General features: G+C 34.3%; 1 protein-coding gene and 1 pseudogene across 16 annotated transcripts in view; both read left to right on the forward strand.

Annotated features, from left to right (window-relative positions):
* Positions 1–16802, forward strand: part of RBMS3 (RNA binding motif single stranded interacting protein 3) — a 653502-nt gene that overhangs the window by 366262 nt on the left and 270438 nt on the right. The window lies entirely within an intron of this gene.
* LOC111736283 lies at positions 5667–5785 on the forward strand (annotated as a pseudogene).

A 16802-nucleotide genomic window follows, 5' to 3' on the forward strand; every position in this document is an offset into this window, starting at 1 on the left:
TCCCTTGGCTAGAGTTGCATAAGCACACCCCAATACTTCTTTAAGAAGAAGAAATCAAGACATGTCAGCATTCAGTAGCAGGTCATTCCATTTAATTGTACTTTGCACAAATGGTGACTGAACTATGTCTTGCTCCCAACCAGAAAGAAGTAGGAGAAAGATAACTTGGTCTCCGGCATTTTTCACAATAAAAGAAGGTATATATCGTAATTTTCCCCCAACCTTTTGTTATTAAAAAAAAAATCAAACATACAGAAAATTGGAAAGAAATTTATAGTGAACTCACTATCTAGATTCTACAATTGATCTATTGCTATACTTGCTTTATTACATGCCCATTGTTCTAACAACTCATTAATCCATCTTGTTTTTTTTCAATAAAACATCAATTGCAGACATCGAATGCTTAACTTTTAAAGACTTAATATGTATATTATTAACTAGAATTCTTTATTTTTCTTTTGGTATGAAACTTCCATATAATGAAAGTGCACAAATCTTAAGTATACTATTCAGTAAGCTTCGCCAAATGTATCTGCCTATGTAACTGAAAGCCCTATCCAAGTAGAAAATATTGCCATTGCCTTAGAAATTAATTAATATATATGTCTTAATTAATGCGTACATACTACTAGATCTCTGATACTTTTTTGAATTTGATAATGACACGCCCCTAGGACTTTTCATGGTAACTGTAGGAGCTGACATGTTTATATTCTCTTTGCTATCTTTCTCTATTCTCTTGCTTAATGAAAATTACATGCTACTCAGTCTAATTGCCATCCCACATATCCTGCACTTACTTCATCATATCTTACATTTTCTAATGATTCATCAAAATTAGTAGAATACAAAAATACGTGAGCAAAAGTTAATCAGCTTAGTCCCCTTAAAACCACTTCCAATGAAAGTAAATAGACTTATCCTGATTGATCCACAACTTTTTCCATGCTCCCTGATCTTAAAGAATCATGGCCAGATGCAGGAAGGCAATTAGACATTTTTCAAACCAGCCCTGCTTCATTGATAATGGCTGATGGTTGCCGGTAGTGCTGTGTTAAGAAGGATCCTGCACTTAGTAGGGAAATACCACAATTACTTAGTGATGTCTATCACAAGTAGAAGCTGGGGCTGAGACACAAATGCAACATGCTACCCCTTTTACATCATGAGTTTTATTGAGCTCTAGAATGTTTCCATGCGCTCACCCTAAAACATTTCTAGATTCAACCAGGCAACTGAAAAGGGCCGAAGGGCATTGAGTACCACTCCAAAACATTTCTGTCTTAGTTCATATTTGTGTCTTAAAAATAATCAACGTCCTTTTTGCAACAATTATACTCGCAAAAAGGATGTCAAAATGGGGGTTAAAAATACAAGGTAGAGAAAAAGAGATTTAAAAAAAAAAGACAGAGAGATAGGGAGAGGAAAAGACAGGGACTGACGTTTTCTGTCATTCTAAGAATTAAAATGTGTCACTATTTACCTTAAGACTGATTGTACTCCAGGGATTACCCTTCCTATGCAAAATGTAAAATTCCAAGTACACATGCTCCTCAAGTTATGATGGAGTTACATCCAGATAAATCCATCATAAGTTGAAAATATCAAAAGTTGATAATGCATTTAATACACTTAACTTACTGAACACTACAGCTTAGCCTAGCCTACCTTGAACTTGCTCAGAACACTTACATTAGCCTACAGTCGGGCAAAATCATATAACACAAAGTCTCTTTTATTATAAAGTGTTGAATATCTCATGGAATTTATTATGCGTATTGCTTTCACACCATCACAAAGTCGCAAAATCATAAGATGAACCATCCTAAGTCGGAGACCATCTGTAGTGAAATATTTGAATCACAGCTACCATGGGTTAATAATGCCCAATTCAATTTTATTGCTTTTCTCTAAGAAGCAAATAGATACTGGGTCAGTCAAGATTATTCTTAGCATGTGGGGGCAGGATGGTGAGGTGAGGAATCAAGCTTTGCTTTCATCTTTTTACTAGCCAGCTTTATTTATAACACTTCAGCAGATGTCAAAACGATTTGTTTTGTTCCTCGCGGTCTCTGTGTGATCTCTCTCTTCACTGCAGTGTTCCCCAAGTGTGAGTGGCTTGGCTCAGGATCATTTTCAAAGACTCAATTTTCAAAGCAAATACACACACAAGTCAGTAGTATTTTTGAAAATAAAGGTTATCACATTTTTCCAAGGGGGATATACGAGAGACGGGAGGATGCTGAGAATAGTGTGAGTTTATTTCACATGGCAGATCTCATAAAGATCGCATCCATAAATGCACTGCCAAATTGAACAACAGAGGGGACAAAACAGAGGGGAGGGTATTGGGAGGGAGGACTCAAACGAGAAGAAGTTAAAGGAACAACTGTAGCTAAGCGTGAATTTTAAGGAGACATGCCCGTAGGTAAGTTTTCTTAGCAAGTCTCACTAATTCCTGATCAGAAATACACAGGGGGACACACACACGCACACACACTCTACTTCTTTGACGGGAGACATTTTTTATTTCATCAGTATTGCTGAGGAATGTTGTTGCTGATAAGGCTACAGAAAATATTTCTGGGAGTGCATTTTCAGAACTTGGGAACAGAGACAGTCTGTCTGAACCCAGCTCAACTTTTCTTTCTTATCACTTTTTAAAAGCATGTTATCTTGAAGAGCCAAATTAACATTTCATGATATGGTTTCTCAGCAGCTGCTACTTGGACATCATAAGGCTAGACAGCAATGACTGAGCAGTTCTGTAAAATGACTGTCCTTAGAGATGCTGGCTTGATAGTTTGAATGTCAATCATATGTTAAAGCTATTTGTTCCCCTCTAGATTTATGTAGCTCTGTAATAAGAGAACTGCTTATTCTAGGAAAGGTGTGAATAGTATAAGAAACAAAAGCTAGCCACAAAGCAGATTCTTACCAGAAGCCAATTAATTATTCACACTGACATGTTAAAGGTACGCTTTATTTTCTGTTTTGAATATTACATTACATAGAATATTCTCATTGCATTCGGAGATATACTTAGTAATATCCTGGGCAGCAATTTTAATAGTGTGGTGCTGTGCTGCTCAGTCAACCAATTAAAACTCAAAAATAGAATAAAATAAATGAAATCTTTATTCTTAGAAGATGAGTCCCAATATTTAAATTTCGACTTTTGATGCCTTTATTATTCTCGACACTCTGAAGGATTTCAAATGCCATATTATAAAGCACTTCAGTGTTTTAAAACAGGTAAGATTTTCAGAAACACACAGTTCTGTAAGGTGTGGTATATAAATGTATTTATGTGGATAGCTCTATGATAAGAAGGTTTACCATATGATTATAGCATTTATATAATCCAATAAAACTAACTGTGACTAGTAAAAGGTCATTTCTAGTGGATTTATTTAACTATATATAGTATTGTATTTAGACAGCTACAGACTGGCCATTTTTCACAGAATACATTGTTTTGTTAGTTGTCTGCTCATTTGCTAGATAAAGGTACTTTGAACAAAAGTTTTCCTCATAAATTCTGTGTACGTATAACTTTTACATCTTCCAATGGTAAAAAACAATTCCCATTAAGCATTTTTTATAAAGAGAGTTTTGATACTTTGATCTGCTTTTTTTCTTTTATATGTCCAATAAGATCCTTAGGTCGCTGCTTAGCTGCTATTCCAAGTTCATATTTTTTTGTCTCTTGGGAGTCCATATAAGCAGAAAACAGGTCATGATTCCATTCTTTATAAAGGAGAGGTTATTAGTTGCAATCTTTTTTTGGGCATTACTTGACACAAGATAAGTACTGGCTGGCACCCTCCTTCAGCCATGGAGATAGACAGATAAGTGGATGGATATGTAAAGTAGCATATACATATATTTAGAAAGAAATCATTTGCACAAATAGGCACAAACCACAGGACTTAATCTTTAACAAGTAGGCATAATGACCAGGAAAAATTCATGTTTCTAATGAGCTTTCCTTAACGGCTTGTGTGCATTATTTTAGGACATATCTAGGTGTCACCTACATCTTCACTTTAATAAGAACACCAGTGACCTTTCCTGGCAGTCTTCAATGGGCACTCCTTGCCACAGTTACTCCCACCTCACCCCACCGTCTACATCACTACCACCACCGCCATCACCTAGTTCTGCAGCTGAATAAATAAGGAAGATCTAATGAGGGTTTTCCATCTAATGTACTTTACCAACGACCCTTCCAAAAGGGCTTAGAGGGCCCGACTTCTAATTATATGGCAAAGCTGCCCCTGTCTGGAGCTTCTTTATTAGAGGTGGCAGTAAGCGCTTTACTATGGAAGGCACTTTTGACTTCAGACAGGCACACCTGAAAGGTTAATGCCCATTAACACTTAGTACATACGCAGGAGGACTCCCATCTCAGACCTTTTTCTGGCTACTTAGGTGGACAAAGGAGATTTTCCCATTGAGATCTCCCTTGCTTCATCCTGGCTATTTCTCTATCACTTTAAAGAACATATTTTGATCTAACTTCATGTCTCTCAATGAAAATATTATCTCCTTGAGTTCCTCTGTATCAAGAACTATTTTATTCCATCTTAGCAAGTTTAGTGTGTCTATGAATTGGCTGATACATATATTTATTGTTGGACAGAAGATCATGAACAATTCTAATTTAAGTAAAAAAGAATTATGAGTAAGAATTAATTGCACATGCAACTTTTTTTTTATGCTGCACAGCCATCTTGGTACATTCAAACTCCAAAATAATAGGGTGTAATTTTAAACACCTTAATTTTTAATATTTATTGTTTATTTTTCCTTCAATTTCTGTGTGCAACAAAATTCGGAGGTTTGGGGGAAATAAATTCTTTCTCAAAGGAGTAGGGGCCTGTTATCCTTAGTAAACGTGTATATTACCTTTCTTTCTCTGAGATAAAATGGCAGGCACTAGTTAGATGTTCCATGCTATAAAATATATATCATTGATTTTGTTTTGTACTCAGAGTAGTACCAGGAAAGAATGAGTTCATACATTTTGAAAGTGCAGCATGTTTTGTGGATTTTCTTTATGTGTGGCTTCTTTTTGAGTCAGAATTTTTTTTCCCTTTCTTTTAGGTCTCACGCATACCTTTATGCAGAATCTTGTCAATTGTGTTAACTGAGGAAATAGTTACTTATAGTATAAATGATTTTAAAAGCCACCAAACATAAAGGGATTTTTCTAAGTTCGCAGATAGCTAGCTTTCTGTTAAATCCAGTCCCTTCACAATGTATCTTATGTCCCTGATATTTAAAGCCATATGATCATCTGCAAATAATCCCAAGGATAGAATCTTCAAAGAATCTGGTCCATAGGCAGCATGTATTATGTTTTTTAGTTAGTTTTGACAAAATCATCTCAGCATTTGGACATTATTACCTACAAGTTTTCTTTTCCTTCAACATGAAGACATTTAGTTCAGATTTGTAGAGCAAAGAATGTCTGTTCATATTTGACAGGAAGTATCTCAATTTAATCCCCACTTTACTTCATTATACAGGCACTGAGCTAATTATTTTTTGAGAAATAAACGAGAAATAACTGATAATTAGACACAAAGTCTTTTGAGGTATGCTATGTTGGCACACATGGACAAATGTTTCTTCTTAAATATAAAACATTATGTCATGTCTATGGCCATGCCACCCTGAACAAGCTCAATTCCGTCTGATCTTAGAAACTAAGCAGGGTCGGGCCTGGTTAGTACTTGGATGGGAGACCACCTAGGAAGATCAGGTGCTGTAGGCGTAAAAAAATTTAAAAAATAAAAAAATAAGGTATTATAATCTGACAAGGTCCTTGCAATCTGTGAGGTCAACCAAAAGTTGCCTCGTCTAAAAAAAAACCAAACAAACAAAACACAAACAAACAAACAAAAACATTATATCATAAAAAACATTGATTTGAAGAAAAAAAATAGAGGTCGTCGAACTTTGCATTCTCATTTTCTAGGTTGCTGGGGAGATACCAATACTTTCACAATTGTGATTTGTTAGAAATAACAAATAACAAATTGTGAAATGTCATAAAATGATATGCACCTCTTTAATTGTGGTGACAACTAGCTTTGAAGGAATTATTATCCCCATGAACTGAAGTCAGTTAAATAGAGTATAGAATCATAATTACATGTATTAGAATGTTTCCAGATTATAGGTGTTTTAATATTTTCTTGCCTGAAAAGACAACAGTCACATTATTATGTAATGGTTCTTGAAGAAACTGCATGGAATAGAAAGAATAGTTACAGTTTCATAGCAGTTTCATGGAACATGTAAATGGATTTTATTTTCGCTCAGCTCTACCCTTACTGTACAGTGCTTTTCCCAGAGCAAGGGATATCTTTCTGTTTGATTAGGGATTCTTGAACCTTCTTTTATTTTTTTCTTCTCTTCTTCCACCTCCTATTGTATTTAGCAGTACCCCATTCTCAAGCAATACATTGTATTCCAATGATTTCACATGCATTGATTTCATTTACTCATTTTCTTGAAGCTAGATTGTTTACTTCTAAAATTTTTATCACAAGGTGAAGGGCATACTACACTCTTGTTCATAGGAGTTCTTTTGTCAGTTTAGAAGAGAACAAACAGAGGAGACACTTCCATGTCCACAAATTGTAATGCTTTTAAAGGCTGCATATATTCCCACTTACATCTTTTTAGAAGAATACAGTTTCCTGCATTTTAAATTTCATCTTTAGTTTGATATATCAAAATCATTTCATGTTGATTAATGGAGATCATGAAGTCAAGCACGGAAAGTCACAGGATGTTCCTTGATGGAAATTTGTAGAAAGATTTGCTTTCAAAAGAAAAATCAGAGAACTGAGAATTTATAAAGAGGAGATTATGATTCAGTCTTTGCATGGGACAGTCTCACAGCTCTGTTACCTATTAACCCTGTACCAAAATCTCTAGAGCTAAACTTTTTGTTTTTAATTATATTGGTTTCCTGCCTCCCTTAGATTTTGTGAATTTGGTCAAATATATATATGTAAATGAGTTGTTGTAGGAATTTAAACTTATTTATTAGAATGTCCCTTGGATATTCTTCTTGTCTTCAACTACAGCAAAATGCATAATTTTAAGAGAGTGACAGCATCTTGCTGGCATTGCTTCTGTGCTCTCCATGCCTATAAAAATGGATTTAGATAGAAATTTAGGGTTCTTTTTCTTTAAAATGTTTTTTTAAGTACACAGATTAACTTATGTGAAAGTGCAGCCTAAAGCTTAATTTTATGACCCATGCATTTTGAATATTTAAAATTGAGCTAATAAAAAACAAAACTGTAGAGATTCTCGAGGGCTTAATTTTACTCATATGGCAAGACTTGATGGTTTGTAAGTTTTACAACATTTCATTAAGAAAATTTACCAGAGAAGCAGAGTGGAATATATAGAAGGTTTATCCTAAACTGACAGAATAAAGCCCTCAATAGAGTTTGTTTATATGTACTGATTAACTTGAATTCTTACCTCTTGAAGAAGCACTATGCAAATTATTTTATTTTCTGGGTTATTAGACCAAGAAAGAGACAGAAAAGAACTTTTATTACAGAGCACTCTCGGTCTTTGCAGCCTCATTTTACATCTTTATAAGAATCTCTAGAAAAGAAGGTGCTTTAAGATGACTGCTTTTTTGATAATCCAGCTGCTAGCCACCCAAATGGGTAAGGATGAGACATTGCTTAAGATATTGATTTTCCGGTACCTTCTTAGAGACTACATTTTATTCTTCATCTCTTTTAAATACATAAAATAATATAAATAATGTTTATATGATGTTGATAGGGATTTTTTTAAAAAGTAAAATAACATTTATTTTAAATTTTACTTTTATAAGTAAAAGTTATGATTTAAGTTGTCCTTCACCTAGTAATCTTTAATCCAAAATACCTGCCCTTGAAATGAGGACTATCTTTCTTGTCTGATAAGATTGACCCAAATATGACTTGGAAGTGACTTCTCTGTTTGCTCTTCTATTAAGAAATAATAGAAGAAATAATAGCACGTGCTGTTGTTGCTTCTCTTCTCATGATTTGTTTGTGATTTCTGACGACACCAATCAAACTTTGCTTTATAATAGCCAATCATTTGTTCAGTGGGTTCTTCATTTCCACTTATTTAAGGAAGGCAAGTCAAGAAGTCCCACAGAAATACCCCAAAGAAAAAATAAATAAACAAGATGGCTAATTCTTGATGTTTATGATTTGAATCTCCTTTCAGTTGTCATGTAAGAAGTATAAATGCCAGGCTAAATTTTTATTTTTGGTCTGATTTCTCTGACAGAGATGAATACTTCTGCCCTAGAGTTAAATCTAACAGAAAAAGACATTTATAGGAAGTAAATGCCATATTTTTATCTATAGAAACTGTCTTTATCTCTAAACACAAAACAATGAGGATTTTCTCCTAGGAATTTCTTTAGATGGTGATTAAATGCTGGTAGTGATCAAATTAAAAAAAAAAAAAGTCTTATACTTGTGTGGCCCTTCATTACATGCTTTAAAATACCTATGTTTTTATTTTTACTTTATCTTCATTTCTAACCATTCAACCCAGCTTGCTAAGACTTTAAAAGGTATAATTTTTAGGTCTCTGGTACCACATTCCAATATTCATTTTCTGAGACCTTCTTTGCAAATTAGACATAGCAATAAACATTAAAGGCTTTAATGAGTTGAATCTGAATATGTTTGAGTGTCCTAACTTGCTGACAATAAAAATGAAACAGCAGAATAAGGGAAAAACACTGAAATCATTTCAACTTGTTCTTGTAAACTCTACAGTAGGAGAACTTATCTGATAATGTAATCAATGAACTGATTATTTGTAGTCCCCTTCTATCCTTTCTTAGATATTATTCAGTGTGATTCAAGGCCTCTTTTTCAGGCCTTACTTCAGTGGGAGACACACGAGAGAAGGTGGTGCATGACAGTATCATTTCTCTGATCCTCTACACAGACCAACTAATAATATTACAGCAAAGCACATGAGAATGCAAATAGCTATGTTGCTTTTGGTTAATCGTACCTAATATACTGGTAACTACAAAGGGTCTGGATGTTAAGATGGGTCTTTTATAAAGCAGACAATCTAATATAACATTGAGAGTAATTATGTTCTCTTTTCTTTATGATAAGTGTTCAGGTTCAGTATTTATATTTGCTTTATAAAAGGTGTATTGTGCTCACTTATTTTTTGGCATGGAAGAGTGCATTATAAGATTACTTTATTCAAAAATTTTTAAATCTTTTACTAGACAGCATCATCTACATGTATATTTCCATAAGTGTGTACCATAACATATACTATAATAACTAAAACATTTCTGCATAATCATCTTGAGAGTAAAGTGATCTGTTGAGATGCTTTTCTCTATGACAAATCAACACCTTGATATTCGATTAAAATACAAGGTCTTTATTTTCTTTTCCCTCCAAATTTAGAATAAATTAAAGACATCTGCTCACCAGAAAACATTCATTAAGAGTGCATGGTTGTGATGTTGGATGCGTTGGACTAATGCATAGATCTTAGATTCGTGAATATAATTTTCTGTGGATAGTTTGAAAGATATTTTAAGGAGATGTGATGCTTGAGGAATAATGACATTTACTGATTGCATGTGCACATATGCACACATGAGTGTCTTTATGGGGATGCCTATTTGCGTGTAGCTCCACAGAAGTGAGTATAAATGTTAACTAGCTGAGATATTAAAATTACTAGAGGTGGTCTACATATTTTTTTGTTTCAAAAGCATATCCTAGAGTATTTAGGTCAAAAAATGATTTTTAGTTGATTCATTCTCATGTCCCAAGTGGTTGAATTTTGGGTCTTTCCTCTGTGATCAAGTTGTGTATAACTACCATTTGCAGCCCTCTGTCTAGTGGATGGCTGAAATCATGAGCAAATAATTCTCCGATAGAGAACAGGGGAAAAGAAAAGCACACCAATTTATTTCTCCAGAGTCATTTACTGATTGTGATATTGGAAAATAACTTCATTTTCTTGGGTCTCTGTTTTCTTATTTGTAAAATAGAACATGTTACTTCACAACATTACTGTGAGGATTAAATAATATTAACATATATAAAAGCCTAACATACTTCATTCGTATGTTCACTTAGTTTTACAGATCCTCCCTTCTTAGTGGAAAAAAGGGCAAGATACCCATGGGCAGCAGTTATCCCTGTTTCTGATAACCAGTTCTCATTAAATTTTGATTATTTGTATCGTCTCTTTACACATACATTTTAACCAAAATGCGAAACTGTGTTTCTCTTTTATTTCCAACTCCCATCCCCCAAATTCATTTATAGACGTCTTTGTCTTTAGAACACATTTCTCTACAATTTTAGGGAGACAGCTTCATGTCATAGAAGGGCAAATCTCCTACAGCCGTTAATCCATGAGAAAAAAAAAAATCTGCTTTAAAAACATTTTATAGGGCTGACTTAGTTAATTTTATTTAAAAGTTATTACTGTAGAACTAGTTAGAAAGAAGTACTCACTTCTGGGTTAATTGGATTAGCAAAGGCTAAAAATTAGTCTGGAAATCCATATATATGTGTGAGTAGCCACAATATTTTTCTGCTTGAGGTTTTTCTTTTTTTTCTTAATTAATAGAATGGTTTATGAATTTCAAGGTAATATAGAATTTGCATTAATTTAGAGTTCAGTTATGTTTCAAATTCATTCTCTGTGCAAGGCACTATGCTAGATGTGGTTACAGAGGAGGAAGCATTAAAACAAACCAAAAAAAAGGACTGTCCTGACCCCACCCAAACTCCCTGAATTTAAAAATCTAGCAAAGTAAAAAAGATACTTAAAAAACAATAAAAGGAAAGCAAAGCAGATGAGTTTATATTCATATAACAGTTGTTGAGCACAGAGGGTATAAGGAGAAACCTTCCTGGTGCCGTTATTCATAACCTAAGCATGCCTGCTGTTTGCCACTGCTGTTCCAGGCTGTTTGGAGCCTCTCAGTGCTCACTGTGACTCCCCCTGCTCTATCACTCAACACTTCGTTTTGAGAACAATATTTTAGTTTGAAACAATACCTGTGCTCAAAGGGCATGGAAAATTCCAAATTTTTGAGGTTTACTAATAACAAAGTAGGATTTGTTAATATTAGGATCTCATGAATAGTTTAGGCTGAGGAAATTCTTACTCTAGTTGTGCAAAAGAGTATAAAAAAGTGTAAATAAAAGAGGCAAGAAGTCAGCATGAAATGGCTTCATGTCTTAGCTATGTGACCTTTTCCTTATATAAATAAAAAAAAAATGGTTAGGCATACAAACTTTATTTGATTCCCCTAACGATTTAATCAAATAATGTGGGCAATTGGCTGGACGTATAGTAGGCATTCCATAAATGTTAAGTTCTCTTCTAATGTCTTAAAACTCTGTGTCAGCTATGCTATTCCTAATGTTTATTAAGGATGGGGCATTTTACTCCACATATAGAATTTAATCTTAATTATTAATTTAACCCTTTGAATGTTAGTTTTTCTCATCTTCATCTCATATTCTGCTGGGTTCCTTTCTTGCCTTTATTTTTTCCCCAGTGCAATACTCTAAGTGGACTCTCAGCTAGTCCTCAGGCAACAATTTCATGTGAAAAATTAATAATAATGAACTATCCGAGTGAATGTAGGAAGTTATGAAACTTTACTAAATTTTACTGACAAATAATGAATTTTCTTTTTTATTGTTAGGAAATTGTAGGTAAGCGGCACTGAGAACAAATTCTGCTTATATACATTGCCAACTCTGCTTAATTTAGCTTCACAAATGATCCCAAAGTTAATTTTACCCAAAAGTATAAACCAGGTCCCATGGCAAAAGTGTTATTAATTTCCAATTTGACTTTATCTATTTTCTATTCTGTTGATTGAGCTGGTCAGATTGAGCAGCAAGATGGTGACAGGACAAATGATTGGGTCCAGGGGTCACTGGCTGCTACGTTTCCCCTAAATCAAGACCAGTCTCTTGGATTTGAATGTTTCTTTGCTCTTATTTGCCTAAGATCCCGTAGGCACCAACTTTGTAAAAATTCCCCTTGTCCTCTGTTAAACAACTCCCCGAGGATCTTGATTCACTCCACTGATGGATGGTGACACTTGTTTATGGAAGCTTCAGGCACCCAATTCAAGCAGTCCTGGCTTCTCAAACTAGCTCTGCCCCTTATTTTCTATGTGGCTTCATGTGACAGGCTGTCAGTATTTTCATCTTTAAAATGGGAGCTGTAATAGTACTTGTCTCATAGGTGAAATAAATATACCTAGTACACAGAATGAAACATAATGAGTGCTAGATAAATGATATCTGCCATTATTATTGCAGGCTAATTAATGGTGCTCTTTTAAATTACTCAGAAAAAATTAAACTTTCATTGATGAAAGCCAATTAAGAAGCAATGTCGCACACTGTGTGAAAACTGCGAAGGGGAATCTTTTGTTACATCAGCAACACTGTATCACAGGTGACTGCTGGCTCCTCCTTTCTGAACAGAAGCCAGAAGAAGGAAAGTTAGGTATTTATAAAATCATTTTATTTATAATGCTTGAGAGTTGATAATATTTACTGTATTAGCTCGAGCTTCCCAAGAAGTAGATGCTGAGATAGAGATTTGAGAACAAATAGTTTATTTGGGACATGAAGGAAACACCAGTAGTGGACTGGAGAAATGTGACGAGGAAGAATACCTTATCAAGCCAACTACCACAATGGGTTATTAGAGCTCAGTCCCACTGTGACAATGCCGTGAGCTAAAGCAAGACACACACCTCAGAGTTATCACATCCAAAGGGTGAGGGAGCTGGGGTATTTATATACCTACCCCTGACAGTCACTAGGTAAGGATCACCCCTAGTGGTTTGTTAGTTCTCTAGCCCTTTGATACAGAGGAGGACAAAGTAGCTCTGGCCAGCCGGGGAGATCCTCACACAGAGAAATGCAGGACCTGTGTGTCCTGTGCTGGGAAGGATAAGGGAATACAAATGCGCACCAAAAGCATATATGTAATTACTTATACAGTAATGTTGGTATAGGTTTGGAGAGCTTTTAGTAAGAATCTTTCCAAATATACAATATTGGAGATGTAGCAGGTTTATATTAAAGTTTGATATTGAAACACACATAGTTTTGGTAAAGAAAAGCTTTAATGCACCTATGGAATTTTACACAAATTCCTCCAAACCATAAATCTTTACACAGTCATCTTTATCAGTTTGACCCCACATTCTTGTTGATCTCTATGAAACTTTGGGGGAACATGGTCAGGGCTTCACGTAAGTCCTCTTTCTTTCCATTTCTTTATCTATCCATCTGAACTACTTTGCTTATCAATGTGTTATCCATGAACTGCCAGGGCAGAGTTTATTTTTAACTTTTATTCTGATTCACAAAGGAGGAAATGTAGTAGACAAACATTTAGATAACTACTGAACTACCTGATCTGCTTAGTAGTGCATTCACTTACAGATTCTACCAGTTTCTGTCCTTTTGTTATATTGCTGGTAATTGTTATTCCTCTGACATGTTCCACCTCAGTCTTAATAGCTAAGGGGGAAAAGCAACACAGAAATCTTCCTACCTGGTGCTTCATTTTATGTGGGCTCCCTGAAGGGATAGGCTTGTGGCTGTGCCTACATTCCTGTGAAATTAATGTTCCTTCTTCAGACTCCTGTTATTCTATTTATAACCACAGGGCTTCAGTTTTATAAGTGTCCAGAAAGTTCTGAGTAATGCACAGAATTCTACATGCACAGCAAACGCAACCTTGGCAAAATGTAATCCCTGGTGAGAGAGGAAAACAGAGATTCAACAATTTGTTGTTTTTATTGGAATAATAAAACTGGAATAGTTTATGTTTGTGAACACTGTAAACCAGTTGTTGTTGTTTTTTTAATGTAAATTCTATAGCCAGGATATAATGGACCTGTCATGAATTTGGTAAATGGAGAATTATAATATTTAGAGAAAACTTGATTTCTCCTCAACACTTTCTTTCCTTGTTCAATCATTCAAATGTGCTAATTTTTATGGATAGTTTGGTCAAGATGGCGGCTTAAATGAAACACTTTCACGTGAGCGTGAAGAGAATTTGTGTATGTCTAACAACGCATTAAGGAAAAATGAGTGCAGTCATTTACTGTTACCATTTCTCAAGTCTTCCCATTTGTTTTTTCAAAATATTTAAAATTTTAGAACTCCATGTGTACCGTTCCTAATGTTTATTAAGGAGGAGGCATTTTACTCAATATATAGAGCCTACTCATAATTATTTTGACTATTTGAATGTAATTACCAATTTTTGTTACAAGAAAAAAATTTAGAATTAACATTAAAAATAGTATAAAAAAATTCTGTCTTCAAATCCTGCTGTATTTGGCTTAGAGATCATAAGAGTAACATAAGAGTGATGGTGTTCGACTTTCAAGATACAGTATATAATGGGTGGAGCCTGATATAATGTAATGAAATGACCTTGATATACCAATAAATACAACAAACCAAAATAATAACTCATTGTTCACAAAAATGAATGTGATTCTTTGAATCTCCTTTAGTCCTTGGATCTATAGCTGGGCTGTCTGTCCTCTGGTAGCTCTTTGAAAAAAGATTTAAAAATTCAAAATTATTTAGATCTCAATCTCTGTCTCTCCCCCATCACCATAATATCATTATATCATCTTACAAGTCTTCAGAATCATCATTTGACTTAAAATTGGCCAGTGCGTAAGGGAACACTTAGAGAGACACTGTAGAAGAATCTAGGCATTTACTTAAAGACTAACATTTATGGCATGGATGATGGCATGGATTTTTGTTCCAAACTATATTCAAGATGCTTATTATTCCCATCCTAGTGAGGGCTTTACATCTTCATTCAGAAGCAGTTTGCTAAGGCAAGGGTACCATAGAGGAAACTGAGATTTTGTTTTGTTTTCATTTCTTAGGCTAGTAAATTAAGTAACACAAAGCCTGGCTTTTAAACCTTTCTCTTTTTTTTTATTCATATTAATCTTATAGGTGAAAAATAAGTTCTGGTTTTAATTTACACTTTTCTGTATAGTGATATTAATCCTTATAAATATGTGAATTAGCTATTTAAATTCTGCAAGTTATCTTTTAATGTACTTTGCTCATTTTTCTATTGGTTTTTTAAGTATTTTCCATTTTTATTATAAAAATGTCAGACATATACAAAGGCAGAGAGTATAGTATAATGAAGACCCTTGTTCTTGTCACCCAACAAGTATTTCCTCATGGGTAATCTTGTTTCATCTGTAATTCCACTCACTGCTTTTCCTTCCAGGTTATTTTGAAGCAAATTGTAAATATAACAACTATAAATATTTCTGCAAGTATTTTTAAAATATAAGGATTCTTTAAAAACCATAGCCCCAATGCCAAAATTAACACCTAAATTTATAATCCATTATTATTTTCAAATGTTCAGTCAATGTTTATATTTTCTCTTAAAAGTTTCAAACAATTTGTTTTAATTGACATCTAAATAATGTCTATACATATGATTAAATTAAATGTTTCTTAAATCTTATTTCATTTATAGGTCATTTCAGCTCTCTTTTTTTTTCCCCATTGGATTTTTTTTTTTTTTTTTAAATAAGAAACCAAGTTATTTGTCCTATAGAGTTTTCTATGGTTTGGATTTTGCTATAGCATCCCCATGGTGTCATTAGTATCCTCCTCTGACCCTGTGTTTCTCATGAACTGATAAGTAGACTTTGAGGTTTCTGAAGATTACTTCACAAATGGTGGTATGCACTTCCATCAAGAGGGATATAATGTCTGGTTATCTTTCTTTTTTATTTTTTATGATGCGATGGCCTTTAGTGATTATTGTCCAGATTCATTAATCCATTAGGAATGGCAAAATGGTGATATTCTAATTCTGTCATTCCTTTCTCATTTATTAGCTGAGATACTTTTATAAAGAGAAACTGCTACTTTTCAACTATTCAGTGACTCTGTAATATAATATGTACAAGAAAGGCAGAATACATGCTTAATTCTTTCCCTTGTAATCAAATATAATTTGTTTCCCTATCATTTTATAAAGATGACCAGTAAAGATTCTTTTTATTATGTTTTGTTTTATTTCGTTTTGAAAATCGTTTTGAACTCATGGAAATAAATATATTTGCTATGTTTCAATCCACTACAGTTATATTTCTTATTGATGCTTAAAGTATCTCACCTGAGGTCAGTGGGAATGTCTTTATGTTGGCTTCTGAGTCATTATCTTAATCTGCTCTGGGGACTAAACAAAATACCACAGAATGGGTGGCTTAAACAACAATTTCTCACAGTTCTGGAGGCTGGAAGGCTGAGATCAGAGTGCAAACATGGTTGAGTACTGGTGAGAATGCTCTGCCTGGCTTGCAGACTGTCTGTCATCTCTCTTTTTGTGTCCTCACATGGCAGAGACAGAGAAAAATGCAAGGTTTCTGGTCTTTTTATAAGGACACTAATCTCATCATGAAAGCCCCACCCTCATGACCTCATCTGAACTTGTTTACCTCCCAAAGTCCCCTCCTTTAAGTACCATCACACTGGAAATTAGGACTTCAATATGAATTGGGGGGATGGGGGGAGTACAGTTTAGTCCATAGCCTTCATTTTAACACAACCTTAGTAATCTCAGGTTTTTTTGCTTTCAGGTAGGGCAAGATATTCCAAGCCATTTTATGCTTTTCCTATGCCAGCAGTGGAGTCAGTTAACTTTCC

This window comes from Pteropus vampyrus, unplaced genomic scaffold, assembly GCF_000151845.1.
Source record: "Pteropus vampyrus isolate Shadow unplaced genomic scaffold, Pvam_2.0 Scaffold1, whole genome shotgun sequence".
NCBI classification, from domain to species: Eukaryota; Metazoa; Chordata; class Mammalia; order Chiroptera; family Pteropodidae; genus Pteropus; species Pteropus vampyrus.